The sequence below is a fragment of the Aptenodytes forsteri genome, unplaced genomic scaffold (genome assembly GCF_000699145.1).
Source record: "Aptenodytes forsteri isolate BGI_AS27 unplaced genomic scaffold, ASM69914v1 Scaffold257, whole genome shotgun sequence".
In the NCBI taxonomy this organism is placed as follows: domain Eukaryota; kingdom Metazoa; phylum Chordata; class Aves; order Sphenisciformes; family Spheniscidae; genus Aptenodytes; species Aptenodytes forsteri.
In genome coordinates this window covers 7774118-7788851 of record NW_008795194.1, presented here as the reverse complement: position 1 = coordinate 7788851, position 14734 = coordinate 7774118, and positions in this window count along the sequence as shown.

Here is a 14734-nt window from a genome sequence, read left to right as displayed (position 1 = left end):
TCTAAGCCGTGAGCTGCCAGCTTCTCTAGGAGAATGCTGTGGGAGACAGTGTCAAAGGCCTTACTGAAGTCCAGGTAGACCACATCCACAGCCTTTCCCTCATCCACTAGGCGGGTCACCTGGTCATAGAAGGAGATCAGGTTGGTCAAGCAGGACCTGCCTTTCATGAATCCATGCTGGCTAGGCCGGATCCCCTGGTTGTCCCGCTCATGCCTTGTGAGCGCCCTCAAGATGAACCGCTCCATAATCTTCCCCGGCACCGAGGTCAGGCTGACAGGCCTGTAGTTCCCCGGATCCTCCTTCCGGCCCTTCTTGTGGATGGGCATCACATTGGCAAGCCAATGCAAGCCAGATTAAGAGACATGGACTGGATGGGTGGACTGTAAGGTGAGTGAAAGACTGGCTGTGCTGCAGTATTCAAAGAGTGTTGATGAATGGTTCAAAGTATGACTGGCAGACAGGTATGAGAGGCATTCTTCATGAGTTGATACTGAAGCAGTTAGTGTTTAATATCTTCATCAACAGATTGGATGATGGAATGGGATGCTCCTTCTTCAGATTCTCAGAACTGCCACGTAGAGGGACCTTGACAAGCTGGAGGAGCCAGCTGCAGAAATGTTATGAAGGTCAATGAAAACAAATGCAAAGCCCATGGGGACTCACTGACTAGAGAGCAGCTCTGCAGGGAGTCCTGAAGGACTGTGACTGAACACAAGACAGAGGTATAGCATTGCAGAAACAAAGACTAAGTATGTACTGGGACGCACTAATAAGCTATAGAGTAGCCAGCGGGCTGAGAAAATAGATTATCACCCTCTACTCAGCATTCATAAGGCTCCATCTGGAGTATTGTGCCCAGTTTTGGCACCTTCCCCCAGTATTAGAGCTACATTGAAAAATTGGAGAAAGTCCAGCAGAGGTCCAATGAAGTGGGCAGATGCCTGAAGCACAGGACATATGAGGAAAGATTGAAGGACCCAGGTTTGTTTAGCCTGGAGAAGAAAAACCTAAAGGGAATCTAACTTCTTTCTTTAATAACTTCATGATGGTTATAGAGAAAGCTGCCAAACTCTTCTCTGAGATGCACAGTGAAAGAATAAGTGGCAACATTCATAATTTGTAGCAATGGAAATTCTGACTAGATATAAGGAAAAAAATGTAATGAGAGTGGTTAAGCACCAGAACAGGTTGCCCAGAGAGACTGTGGGATCTGCATCTTTGGAAATATTCAAAAGTTGACTGGAAAAAGCACTGAGCAACTTGATTTGACTTCGAGGCTACACCTGCTTTTAGCAGAAGGTTGGGCTAAATAACCTCCAAAGGTCCCTTCCAGCAAAAATTATTCTATTATTCTATATCTGATTTATGTTAATGCACTCCTGGAAGTGGAGGATATTTTATATGCTTCTCCAATCTAGGAATGAAACTCATGGCCACAAATAATTAGTACTCCAATTAGGATGAAAGAGCTTTCTGCATCCGAGTCTGTCTCAAACTTGTTGACTAGCAGATAGTGCTATGTGTATGAGAGAATCCTCTTATGCATGAAAGCTTCCAATAATGCAAATGTTTACGATCCTGATACAGAGAAACCATATGTAAGCAGATGATTCATGAGATTCAGGCTTCTGCTCCCTGTTTCAATCACGTCTGATTTATGAAAAGTAAACAGTGGATCTGAACCCATCCTAGTTGTCAGTGGTCCTTGTGAGGCAGTAAATATCATGAATTTCAAACTGTTTAAGAATCTTTCAAAACTGCTCAGCATGCAACTGTTTTTATAGTTACATGAGCCTTTAAAATGCACATTTCCTGAAAGGCAAGCAAGCGGGAATAATGACTATTCATTTTTTTCCCCTCAGTTTAGAGAGTTAAATTGTACTCAACAGTTATTTCTCCCTAGTGCATGATACAGCAGAAATCCTTCCAGAGCAAATGCACTGCAATCACAGAGTTGGCTTCAACAGCAGAAGCCCTAAAAGAAGTAATGCAGATTAATGAATGGATGATGCAGATACACTTTGTCACCACTGTTTGCTACAGGGATCTCCTTAAGCTCTGAAAATGAAAACTTCCTCTAGAATGTTTTTTTGCTCAGCCTGTGGCGGGTACTGAGGATCTATCCTTTTAAGGACCCTTTTTTTCCCCACTCCACTGATTTCAGAAAGCTTGTGTTTTCTTTTTGAACATGAAAAGGCTGGACGTTGCAAATAATAAAACCCAAGTGTCAAAAGACTTCATCACTGTCAGCAAGAAGCTTGTGATGTTTTCTCAAGGATTAACCCACACATTCATCTGTCTTTAATAAAAGCAGATCTGCCTGGCCATATCAGCTGATTTGCTGTGCTTGCCTTGGAGTAAGTATCATTTGTTGTTGTTTTTTTCTTTTCAGTGGGAGGGATTTGAAGATTTATGGGTGTGCTGAGAAAACATGGGAGGAATCTGCCTGGAGGGCTGATGGGTCTCCGTGGAGTGAAAAATGTACTCAATGAAGTGCATTTATACATACTGTCCTTGGCTCACAGTGTTGCTTTCCAAGGGTAAGCCTCACCCAGCCTCTTGAGAAACAACTTATTTAGTAGTTTTCTTCTCCATGTGATTTGTTAATTTATGGGAACAGAAATGTTGAGACTTGTTGCAGAAACTCGAGTCATCCTATTAATGAAAGTTGCTCTGAAATGGGAGGATTGTGGGAAACAAGATCTTGAAGTTGTGAAACATATATATTCATGTACTATGAAATACTTGAACTTTGCAGAATTTAAGTAAGGTGTTATAACAAGGTCCTACAGCATTTTATACCAAATTCTTGAGAAATTTAGAAAGAAAATTACACTTTGCAAAAGTTCAGACTAAGTAGGTACAAAGAACAAATACTTTATAGAAGATGCCACCAATAATTTAATGTAGTAAAAAAAAGAAAAATCTGACTGGATCACAAAGAATAGTTCAGCATAATATAAACAATTAGCCAGTTAACCACAAACACTGTACACTGGGCTAATCTCATTCCTGGAACTGAACTGTGACATGAGTGTACGTTCTTCTAGGAGAGAGCTTGAAAGTACTGGTTTTTGGTCCCATCATGCCTTCATCTTGCCCTCTGGTCTCAATAATCTAGTAATTAGTACAGTTATTTAAGACCTATAAAACATATATTCAAATTTCTTCCGTCATGCAAAGTAGCAGAGATTTAACCCCTGAACTCCCAATCTTCTGCACTAGCTTAGAAAGTAGTCTAGCTTCATTTTTCCTCTTAAATATCCTGTGTTTACATAAAATATAAAGACTTTCACTAAAGGAAGAAAGAATGGTAGCTGCTAACATCATGAATATGACTAAAGTTCTCATATTTTTCCCACATAAGGATTCTGTACCTGACCTCCACTGCTTAAGTGTTCCAGTCACCAGAGATGTGTATATAAAAAGAAATTATCATGTCCTCGTCACTCTTGTTGAAGGCACCTTTCTACTCCTAGTTTTTGGAGAGGCTGCAGATCAGATAATAATAGCTAAAATCATTCCTAGGTACAAAGCAATCCACTGCCATCAATAGCTGCATTAAACTGTAGATTTATTAGAGCTGAACCATCAGTTTCAAGGGAAATTTATTAGGGGCTATCTAGCCAAACTAGGAATTCTGATGTTTACAGGACTGCAGATCACAGCTGATACCTCTGCAGTTAGTAGCAGAAATGGCAGCTAAGGGCTTTGGAAGTTTGGGTTTCTCGAAGATTTAGGACCAAACAATCCCAATGAACTGGGGATCAAGCCTAGGCACACAGCTGAAACAGGATTTAATCTAGTCCTGGCTATGTTATGATATCATTTAAAATGCTTAATAACACATAACATGGATTCTGTGTACACAGAGCATATGCTAATGCGCATGTTTAGTTCTATATGTGTAAGGAAAGAAAACAAATTACATTACAACATTAATTACAGCCCCTTTCCCGCCTAAATTAGCCTTCTTTAATCTTTATTTCTTCTATTGTTCTTTCATTTCTAAATGTATAGGTGGATGCCTACCTGCAATTCTCCTCTTACCTAGTCTCCAGCTGTAAAGCTCACACCTACCACTTCATTTTGTAGCTTTAATTTATTGTCTTGCTGGTTGTGCTGTAATTAGCACATACGATAAACTCATAAGCTATAATCTCACTCAATATGTATTAGTAAGGGTACTGCACTTGTTTTGATATAACTCAGCCTTTTAAAATAGATGAGTTATTGACCTTATTGACTTAAGCAACATTTCCACTGAAACTACTGTTAAATAAAGAAGTTGAGAAAAACATGTAAAATAAAAGCTAGACCTTTATGAAAAAAGGGTTTAGCTAAGTGTTTGTTATCTGAAAATGATATTCAGCGTTGATGGAAGGGAAAGTAAGCCTTTAAATCTAAGTTGTATGTAGAGTATGTCCAGAAGTCAGTGGCACAGTGACCCACCAGTATCATGTGCATAAAAGATCAGGGAGTCTACTTAAGAGTTCAATAAACTGCACAGGTTGTGAACTGAAGTCTGCTTACACCAGCTGCATTAGTGAACCCTGGTTCTAATTCAAATCAAGGATAAATTCAGTTGTGCATATTCCTGTGGAACAAAACTTTGCATTTTGATCAGTGACAGTGCAATGAAAAATGCAGCTCAGATGTGCCTGAGAAATTGAATATAGCCAAATCTGTATGACAGCCAGCGACAGCTGTAGGACCTTCACATCTGTATAAAATGTAGCAGCATATAATGCATAAAATGTCTATGCCTACACATCCAGCAGAGGTTACAAAATCTCTTGAGAAACCTACAGAATGGGTTTTTGTACACATCTCCAAACTGGATTGGCATCTGTCAAGGAAAATACTGACCTCCAAGAAGCATCTCACAGTGGTCATAATATACAGGGAAACAGCTAGATGCCTCAGAGAATTTGAGGACTGCTTGTTCGTAAGTACTTGCAATGTTTCGATTGCTTACTATTGTATGCTAACTCTCTCATAGCATTCTTTTATTTTGATGATTCTTGTCCAGGCAGCGTTCACCTAATTTTGAAGTGTGCACTGACACCTATCTCTGATTGCCTATGGGTGGTGGCAAAAGGTCTACTGGTCATAGTAACATGTTTCTGGTTTGGATTACCAATGATAGTTGAGTGTGCTGATTTTGGCTGGGATAGAGTTAATTTTCTTCATGGTACCTAGTATGGGGTTATGTTTTGGATTTGTGCTGAAAACAGTGATAACACAGGGATGTTTTAGTTATTGCTGAGCAGTGCTGACACAGAGTCAAGGCCTTTTCAGTAGGCTGGGGGTGCACAAGAAGCTGGGAGGGGACACAACTGAGATGGCTGACCCCAACTGACCAAAGGGATATTCTATACCATATGACGTCATGCTCAGCATATAAAGTTGGGGGAAGAAGAAGGAAGGGGGTGACCTTCAGAGTGATGGCGTTTGTCTTCCCAAGTAACCGTTACGCGTGATGGAGCCCTGCTTTCCTGGAGATGGCTGAACACCTGCCTGCCGATGGGAAGGAGTGAATGAATTCCTTGTTTTGCTTTGCTTGCATGCACAGCTTTTGCTTTACCTATTAAACTGTCTTTATCTCAACCCACAAATTTTCTCACTTTTATCCGTCTGATTCTCTCCCCCATCCCACCAGAGGGGGAGTGAGCGAGCGGCTGGGTGGTGCTGAGTTGCCAGCTGGGGTTAAACCACAACACTGAGAAATCCACTGTGCTTTGCCATATGTACTAAGCAAATAGGTGGCTGAGTTTTTATTCCTTCCATATCAAAAGGGACAGAAACGTGCTGACAAGCTAAGAGGTGGTTCAGACAAAACATAGATACCAGAAGCAAAATCACAGACCAAAATTCAGGGCTCTGATCACCATTCAGGGGAAAGCAGAGGCTAGCAGCCTCTAGGATGACAGCCCAGAGAACATCCTGAGCTGGCTTAGCATTAGCATTTTATGAAGCCAATGGCCAATATGATGCCAGCCAGAAATCCAGACTTCCATACTTCATTCTAGTCATTGGAAGATGGTCAGAGACAGTCACTTAGGCACAGACACAAGGGAAGGAGAAAGAGAAAAATAAGTAAGTGCTAGCTACCAGCTCTCAAGTTCAACAGGAGGAAGCACTGTTTTCTGGCTCTACCCAAGTCAACCCTCATCTAATGCTATGCTTTCAAACAGTGCCTTGTTGCACATTATGATCATTTTACTCTCATCTGTTTAGAAAAAATGCGCTAAGTCTAGTTGCTACTGAAGTATAATTTCCTTGGAGGCCTGACACAAGGTCCCAAGATCCGTCAGACTAGAAAGTCAAAGAAAATTCTAGTGGTGCTTTTAATTGACTCCATTATGACCCCTTTGTCCCTAATACAATATTTCATTCCATCAAGTGCTGCGGAGATGCATACAAAAAGATTAATCTCTGCCAAAAATATAAGTTTAAATAGACAAGGCAGGCAAAGACAGAAATGCTTTTCTAATACATTCAGATATTTCAGACCATCTAGTTTGAACTCTTCTATAACACTGGCTGATGAATTCCCCCCCACACACGTCCCATAAAGGAACATAAATCTTGACAGCCTTATGAAAACACACTGCATGGGAAGGCAACCAGTCTCAATATGAAGCAATTGAGTTCCACTACTTCCCTTCCACTACTTCTGCTCTCTTACGGCACTATTTAAAGGACTTAAAAGAAAGGGCGGGTGAAGGGGGATGAGGGACCAGATCTGTCAAGAGTTAAAAAGTAGTTTAAACTGATGATTAATTTCCTAATGTGCAGGGGCATTCATTTCTCTCACTGTAAGGGGCAATACGGAGTCCAAGACAAATTTTGCAAGTCCCTTTATGAATAAATGAATATCTTCAGAGCATAAGAAAGCTGACCATTTCACAAAACAAGACACAACTCCCCATCACGGATGTGCAAAATTCAAAGATCATCTAGGCAGCAGATTTTTCAGAGACCCACAGAAAATGGAAGGGTTCAGATCAGTCTTTTCATGCCTACATCTTCTCCTCTCAAGAACCCTTGTACTTGACTATACCAGTGCAAACACTGTAAAAACAGGTTTATTAACAGACTGCTATCCTTCCATATGTAGTAGATACTGTATACATGAAACCCTCTCTATTTTGCAATCTCAGGAGGTACAGAAAGAAATAATTTACTTTGGATAATTTTTCTCTGAAAGGAAATCTCCTTACAGAACATTTCATGTTTCACATTTGCACATGATTTTTTTTTCTATTTTTTTTTTAGCGAACATGTTCCTCATCTTTTTGGTGAATGTTTGGGGAAGAAGTAAGATCCAACCAGTCTGACATTTAAAACCAAATGTCTCAAGGTAAGCATAAGAACAGCTGTCAGTAAGAATTAGCAGGAGCCAGCACTTGAGACGAGGCTGGTATTTGACAGTGTTCATGAATACTGCATTTCACACTGAAGATGTTACCTTTCAAACTTTAGGTTTCCCTTTTCTTTTTAAGCAATGTCTGGCCTTACTCACCCTTATAATGTTATGAAGTGATACAATATTTTATACATGACAAGCATGAGGGAAGAACCCTATTATCATTCTCTCATGTACGTGTTGTAACATGAATTAATGTAAGGAGGGAAATATTCATCCATTTCATGAGGACGGCTGAAACACTTGCTGCCAAAATTCCTTGCCTGACATTTATTACTGACATTGAGAACATTTTTTATGCACTTGTGAAAAAGCTTTCCAAAAAACATTGAAGTTTACGAATTGCTTGCAAATTTGCAGCTGATAAAGTTGAATTTTCAATACCTTGCAGGGCTTACATTTCTCTGTGGTTTTGGAATTAATTTTCTGTACATTTATATAGCCTTACATGGCAATTTAGATTTGCCCATAATGTGTTGCATGCTCACTGATGTTTTACTGGTGTAATTATTACAGTTAGCAGTTAGGTCAGTACATACTTATGTCTCCTGCAGAGCAACTCAGCTCAGGATGGGGAAACCCTTTGAAATTCGGCAAGGTTTCCAAATTCCTTTTGTAAGAAGAGTAAATATTCTGGGGATCTTTAATGCAGCCTACTGTTAAACTACAGGGAAAACTTGTCAGACCACAGCATAATTATCATATTCATGGTGGTATTTAATTCTGCAGTGTACTAAACTATTTTGACAAATTTTCTCTGACTCAAAGGGAAACTGAGGATCTTCATAATTTTCTCAGGGTTGCTTAGCAGCCTATAGAATTGAGCTCATTCCAGAGCAGTTGCTGGAATAAGCCTAGAATAATGCAAATACCGACTCTATGGTGTGTTCAGCATCTCATTAATTTATTTTGAAATTGTGTTAGGCAAATAAATAAATATTTTAGAAAATCTAAATAAAAACTTTGATTAACCTGTAGTTTCATTAAATCCCTTTATTGCTAGAGATTGCTTGAGGGTTTTTTAGACAGTTTTAACAGAATAAAAGCATGCAATACATCAGTGCAGGATGGAGTGGTCAATATGTATTTATGTCAGAGAGTAAATAAAAACAGAATATTGTCCTTGAAGGAGAAGGACTTCAGGATAAAAATCAGGAATTTTCTGCAATAAAAAGTTTCGAGCTGCAAAGGGAAGACTTATCAGAACTGAAGCTTTCCAAAGGAACATAACAAATTTGACAAAACTAGCACACGGAAATGTTTCTTAGGTTCAGGATAGTACTTCTTCTGGTCAAAGCCAGAGAGAGAGAGACATGCTGTGAACTAGTATAACCAAGACCATGCCCTAGCCCTGAAGAACAGGTGCATGGCTTATTACCATCTAGTCAAATGCTCTTCCCTGAAAATAGCAAAGTGCCTCCAAACTGCCTGTTGGACACCAAACTGTGCCTGGGCACTGTTTGAGAGAGTTACGATTATCACAAAAAAACCCTATGTGGTGAGACTGCTATTAATTGAACAGTAAAGATGATCAAGGGTTTCTTGCTGTTATTGGATTAAAAGGGATTAGCTATATTCAGAATATATTCTATATTTTATTCATAAACACAATGTAAATGTTGTTTCCTGAGTAAGTGTCCGGCTGTGGAAATATGCTTTGTAGCTCTTATCAGTGTGAATGAGAGAAAAATAAAATGCAAAACTATGAATCTCTAAGTCTTTCTTTCCCTTTCTTTTCCCATTTTTTCCCCCGGTCTCCTAAGCACTACACTGGTTTACAACTTCCCTGACTTTTTGATATGAAAGAGCTAGACAATTACCATAAAACCAAAACTATATGGATTTTGTTGAATGTGATGTAGATTTCTTACTTTTTTTCCCAAAGCATCTCAGAGCCTGTACTGCTGTACCAGGCTGTAGCTTTTTCACACAGGCCTCAAGGGAGCAAACACACAGAGACACATGTACATATATTCCCAAGTACTTCCAAATATATCCATCCTTGTTAATGTATTGCTCTTTACAACTATTTGCTCCTTGCCTTCTTTATTATGTACGGTTCCTGCCAGATAAAAATGTCTATTGAAATTGGTTCTTTCTCACTTCTTTAGTTTCTCACCCTTCAGCTTTTTCTTCTCACTGACAGCTGTGTGCAGCTACTCATACAGTTTTTTGTGTGCTCCAAAGTGTTTTTTGAGAATTTCAGTTGGAAAGGATGGGAAAGGTGGGTCTCAGGGAGTGCAAGGGAGTGCTACCTTAGTGACAATACCAAAGTGAAGAGTGCATGTTGGCATTGTTTTAAATAAATTTTAATTTTCATGTGTTATTTAACAGAAATTCACATTCTGATCCAGCAGCAGTAAAGCAAGTATCTGTTTTGGTAAAACCCAGTATCTGCCAACTGTGTCAGTTCATCTTAGCCATTGAATGTGTACACCTGTCTTCTGCGTGACTAATGCATATCCTCAAAGTTCAGTTAAGGCTGAAATGCTTAGCTGAAATGAGATCTGGATTATTCTGCTGAATAAGCCTGTTATGGCAGGTCTGTCAATGGCAAATCTGTTTTACACAGATTTGAAAAACCCCCACATTTTGTATTTAATTCATTCCGTATTTACAGACATATTTAATGGGGTGCTGTGCTTAGCTGAGAAATAAGGATAGACTATAACTTCTTTGAACCTTAAAATACCTTCTGGAATTAAGGCCTAAATGTCTAATTTTACATTTTCCAAGGACATTCCACGTTTACTAGTTTCTGTGACTGTAATAGCGTGATATGAAAAATTAAGATGTTCTTGCTTCCTTCTCCGACCCACCTGTGGCCAGTAATTTTTTACTTCCAACTAACAGCTTGCTGCCCCTTCAGCTGTGACGTGACAAAAGTTTTGGGAGGGGATGTGGTAGATAAGATCACTAAAACCTCTGAGTTAAACTTCCAGGAACAATAAGAGGAGTAGATAAGGAATGTAATAAGTTGGCCTTGCACAAAAGTTGCTGTCCCTTTAAACTGTATTTTTACTCAAATAAATAAGAAGATAAGTATATGTTGCACAGATAATGCTTCAAGGTTCATTAAGGATAGCTAGTACTTTCAAGTACATTTAAGGTATAAAAGCAACCAGATTATTTGAATACCAAATTCTGTGTAAAATGTGGAAAATGGGGGAAGGGAAAGTGTCTCCGAGAATCAAAAGAGAAGAAAAGATTTGTGAAATCTCTACTTCCCATTCTTTTTCTGACAGCTTGTCTTTTTTAAGATCATATCCTCCCATACAGTGAAAGATATACAGAAATATTCTTACAAAAAACATTTTCTAAATAATCTATGCTTTTTTTTTTTCTCATTGTGAGTGTTTTTCAAGGTGAAACTGATATGCTTATACATTTTCAATAGGAAAATGAAATGAACTGTAAACATGTGCTTTACTGAGTGCAGCATAAGCATAATTTCTACAGTAATTTCTGATAAGAATATACATCAGTGCATATTTGAGATCACTGTAGCTTCAAATATTTAAGTAACCCTCTGGGAAAGGTCATGGTTTTCCAAAATACAAATGCAGAACACCCTCTCATGCTCACAGCAACAGCAAATACTTCTCAATAGATGTTTTTGTTTCCCCTCCTCCCTCCCATCCCTTTATCGATTTACAAGCAACTAAATAGCCTCATGGTTATTATGGCAGGATTTAAGTTCTTCCAGTTTGCCACAGTTATATGGCTGGAAATAGAAAGTCAGCTTGTAGCACTGTATCTCCAGCTTGCCGAGCATCAAGTGCCTCTGCAGCACCGTGGCCCCATCCTGAGCACTGCTGGTTGCTATGGAAGCAGCGCAGTGCAGCGCTCTGAAGGACTGGGAGATGCTGGGGGGACTATTCATCATTTGAGAGAGATGTACCAGTGTTCTCTTGTAAACTTATACCACGTACAATTTTATTGGGACTGAGTGGTCATATATCCTTTGCTCTCTGGAAACCGTGAGGATTATGACTTTTGCTTCCTATGAGGGTGTGCAGGAAGAAGAGATTTTGTACATCTGGATCCATTTCCCTCTGAGCTTCACTGTTCCATACCGTTGGTTTTTTTGCATATAGTAGGACAATATTTCTCTTCATGCTTTGCCATGTTTTTCAGCGGGAGGTAAGAGAAGGAAAAGGTGGGTGAGATGGATGCCCCTCTGCTGAACCTTCCTGACAGTCCCCAAAATCATCCCCTGCTCGGTGGGCTGGCAACCCAAGAGTGAGACCTGCCCGTAGCCAGCCCTAGGAGGCTGCTTCAGCTCAGACGCTGCAGTCTTTCAGAGCAGGAGAGATCAAGCACACACTGATGCATCGTCACGGTGACAAGGCACTTTTCAGTCCATTGCAGAGATCATATCTTGAAAGGGACCAAATCTGGTGCATCCTAATCGTCCAGCAAGTATCTTAAACTCAGTTCTCCAAAAGAAGATTGGAGACAGCTTAAGCCTGTTAAAGAGAATTCCTTAAAACCCTCCACATATAAAAAGAAGAAATTATTTTCTTAACGTCCTAGGTAGGATTTAGTTCACAGAATAAAATGGCCAGATAGAAGTGTCTATATGTGAGGTATATTCATTGCATATCCTCTTCCCAAAGCTATAGAGATCAAAAATAAAGCAGTGTTCTGCTTTTGATTTTTGTATCTAGAATTTGTTAATTAGTAATTTTCAACAGAAATCATGCAATTACATCTATCTAAAAATTAGATATTTAGGTTAAGACTCTTTTTGGAGTTGCTGGAGAGAACTCTTTCTCAACCAGAACCAAAATACAATATTTCTAGAGTGTGATCCCACTTTGTTTAGACATTTTTTCTGGATGGGATGGTTGATCTCTGAAGAATCTTGTCTCACATCCTTGATGACATACAGCTGAAGCCTGAAGACTAGTGTCAACAAGAAGTGGTTTATTTTTTTACATAAATGAACCTGACCACAAGCCTGGATATTTCCTCCTAATAATTATCAAGACAGAAAAGGTTAGATGATCAGCACTACCGATCTTATGTATAAAACCTATTCTGTTTAGGTTCTTCTACAGAGCTTACTAGCTTATACCATGAGAGGAAACCTAACACTGAGCTCCTTATGGTTAAGAAATAACATTATACAGTACTTATGTCTACATAATAATAGTTTGAAGGACCAAGAAACAAGTGACACGTTAGTTTGTAAAGTAAAATCATTTGCATGAAATCAATAATTCATCTCTTTTTGCCTACTGAATGCCCCATCATTTAGTGTCAAAATAGTTGCTTCTGTGAAATGGAGGTGATTTACAGCTGACAAATTCCTCTTGGAGCACCCACCACATAATGAAATTTCATGGGGAGTCATTCACATATGAACCTGGCATAAAGCCAGAACAGTTGGAATCTCTGGTTCTTGTTGAAAACTGGATTGGATTTCTTGGTAGTTTTTCTTTCTGGCTTTCAGAAGGGACTTCCAGCAGAAATGAAATGTGGAATTGCTTCAGCTCACAGCATCTAGATGCTTCCCAAAATAAAAAGGGCATCTGTTTGTAGCATATCCCCTTACATTTTTTTTTTATTATTGCAACACTTGCATGTAGACTTACTCATGCACTGAATGTATTTTTTGTGTTGTGACTCAGCATGTGACTTTAAAAAAAAAAAAAACAAACCCACAAAAAACTAGTTGGATGGAAGCTGTGAAAGTTTGGCAAGTAAGGTACATTTTCTGAATTTTCTCTTTTAAAAGATTATGATTTCATGTAATCTCACACCCTTGAGCAGATGCTATCTGTTTTCCCTTCCAGAGCTTTTGGCTGTAACCAACAGGAGACAAAAAGGAGGCAGAGGAAACTGTGAGAGACCGCAAGGATTTCTTAACATGCTTTTGTACAAAAAAGCAGGAGAAGGCCCATTTCTGCACTAGTTAAAATAGTAGAAATGATTATGAAAATGTAAAAATGATTTTTAATGAAAATTGCTGAACAATTTCCACTTAGAAGAAAGGACTACAATATTTACTTTTTGCCTTCTCTATTGTGTGCATCAGTCTTGCTGAGACATATATATCTTTCATCATTGTAACGTCTATTATAATTGATGGTAATGACACAGTTATTTCTGTGGTACAAATCGATTGTAGTGGATACATAAGTGAATGCATTTGCCTGTTTGCATGCTTGCTTATATCATACTCATAAATCTGTAACTATATATAAAAACATCTTATTTTTTCATGGCTTCTTATATGCCTCTTTCTGTATGTAATGGGTTGAAGGTGAAAGCCTATGTCAAGGTTTTATTAGAAGACCAATGTTGAAAGAATTAGAAAAAAAAGTCTTTAAACACCAGTTGAAGCATTTAATTTTAGAAGACATGAAGAAAGGCACAAAGGAAACAAAAGGGTTGATTCAGAGAAATATCGACAAAGGGAGACAGCAGTTCTTCTATGAAAAGATTTCTAGGTAAGGAAATTGTTTAGGGGAAGTTTAATGCTCAGTTCTTCCTCCTGACAGAGGCGTAGGCATACACAACCTTCAACTCTTAGAAAAAATGTCCGAATTATTAAGAGAGAGTATAATCAAGAACAGCATGATGCATTGGCCTGAGTATTTCCATTTGATGCTGTTTGTTTTGTGTGAACAATTAAATATTCAGTTGACACCCCCTGGGTTTCTCTTTCTAATGCAAAAGCCTATGCATAAGCCAATGATGCAGTTAACACCTTGTTTTCTCCACTGGAAAGAATATTTCAAGTGTGAAAGCTCCAATAGAAGGAAGAGAGGGAGCCGCATCAAAAAGTGACTGGTGATCTGACAGTTCAAATATTCACTTGAGAAGAAAGATCACACAGCTCAAATCTGGTGCAGCAGTAAGAGGACATTCACAGCCATGATCCCCTTCTCCAGTGAGTGTCCTAAGCATTCTAGTGAGTTATTTACTCTCTGGCTTAATTAAAATGTAAATATTTTATACAGAGTGGAAGAGGTCCCACAGGAAGGACGAGGAACAGTTTTCCTGTTGCGGTGAAGGAGATGTGAGTCCACGTTATTTTAGCCAGATATAGGTGAATCTGAGTCCTCCAGTGCCAGAATGTTTTCCTGCTTGGAATAAACAGAGTGATGAACAACTGTCTGGATATTTTCTCTAAGTGGTGTTGACACTAACTGATTTACCAGTGAATTCAAGCAGAATTTAAAAATAGTTTGCAAATAATCAAAATAATGTTTCTTATTAAATACACCTTTATTGAAACATTTCATTCATTTTACCAATAAGTGAATTAACTATGTCACAGAAAATTATTGT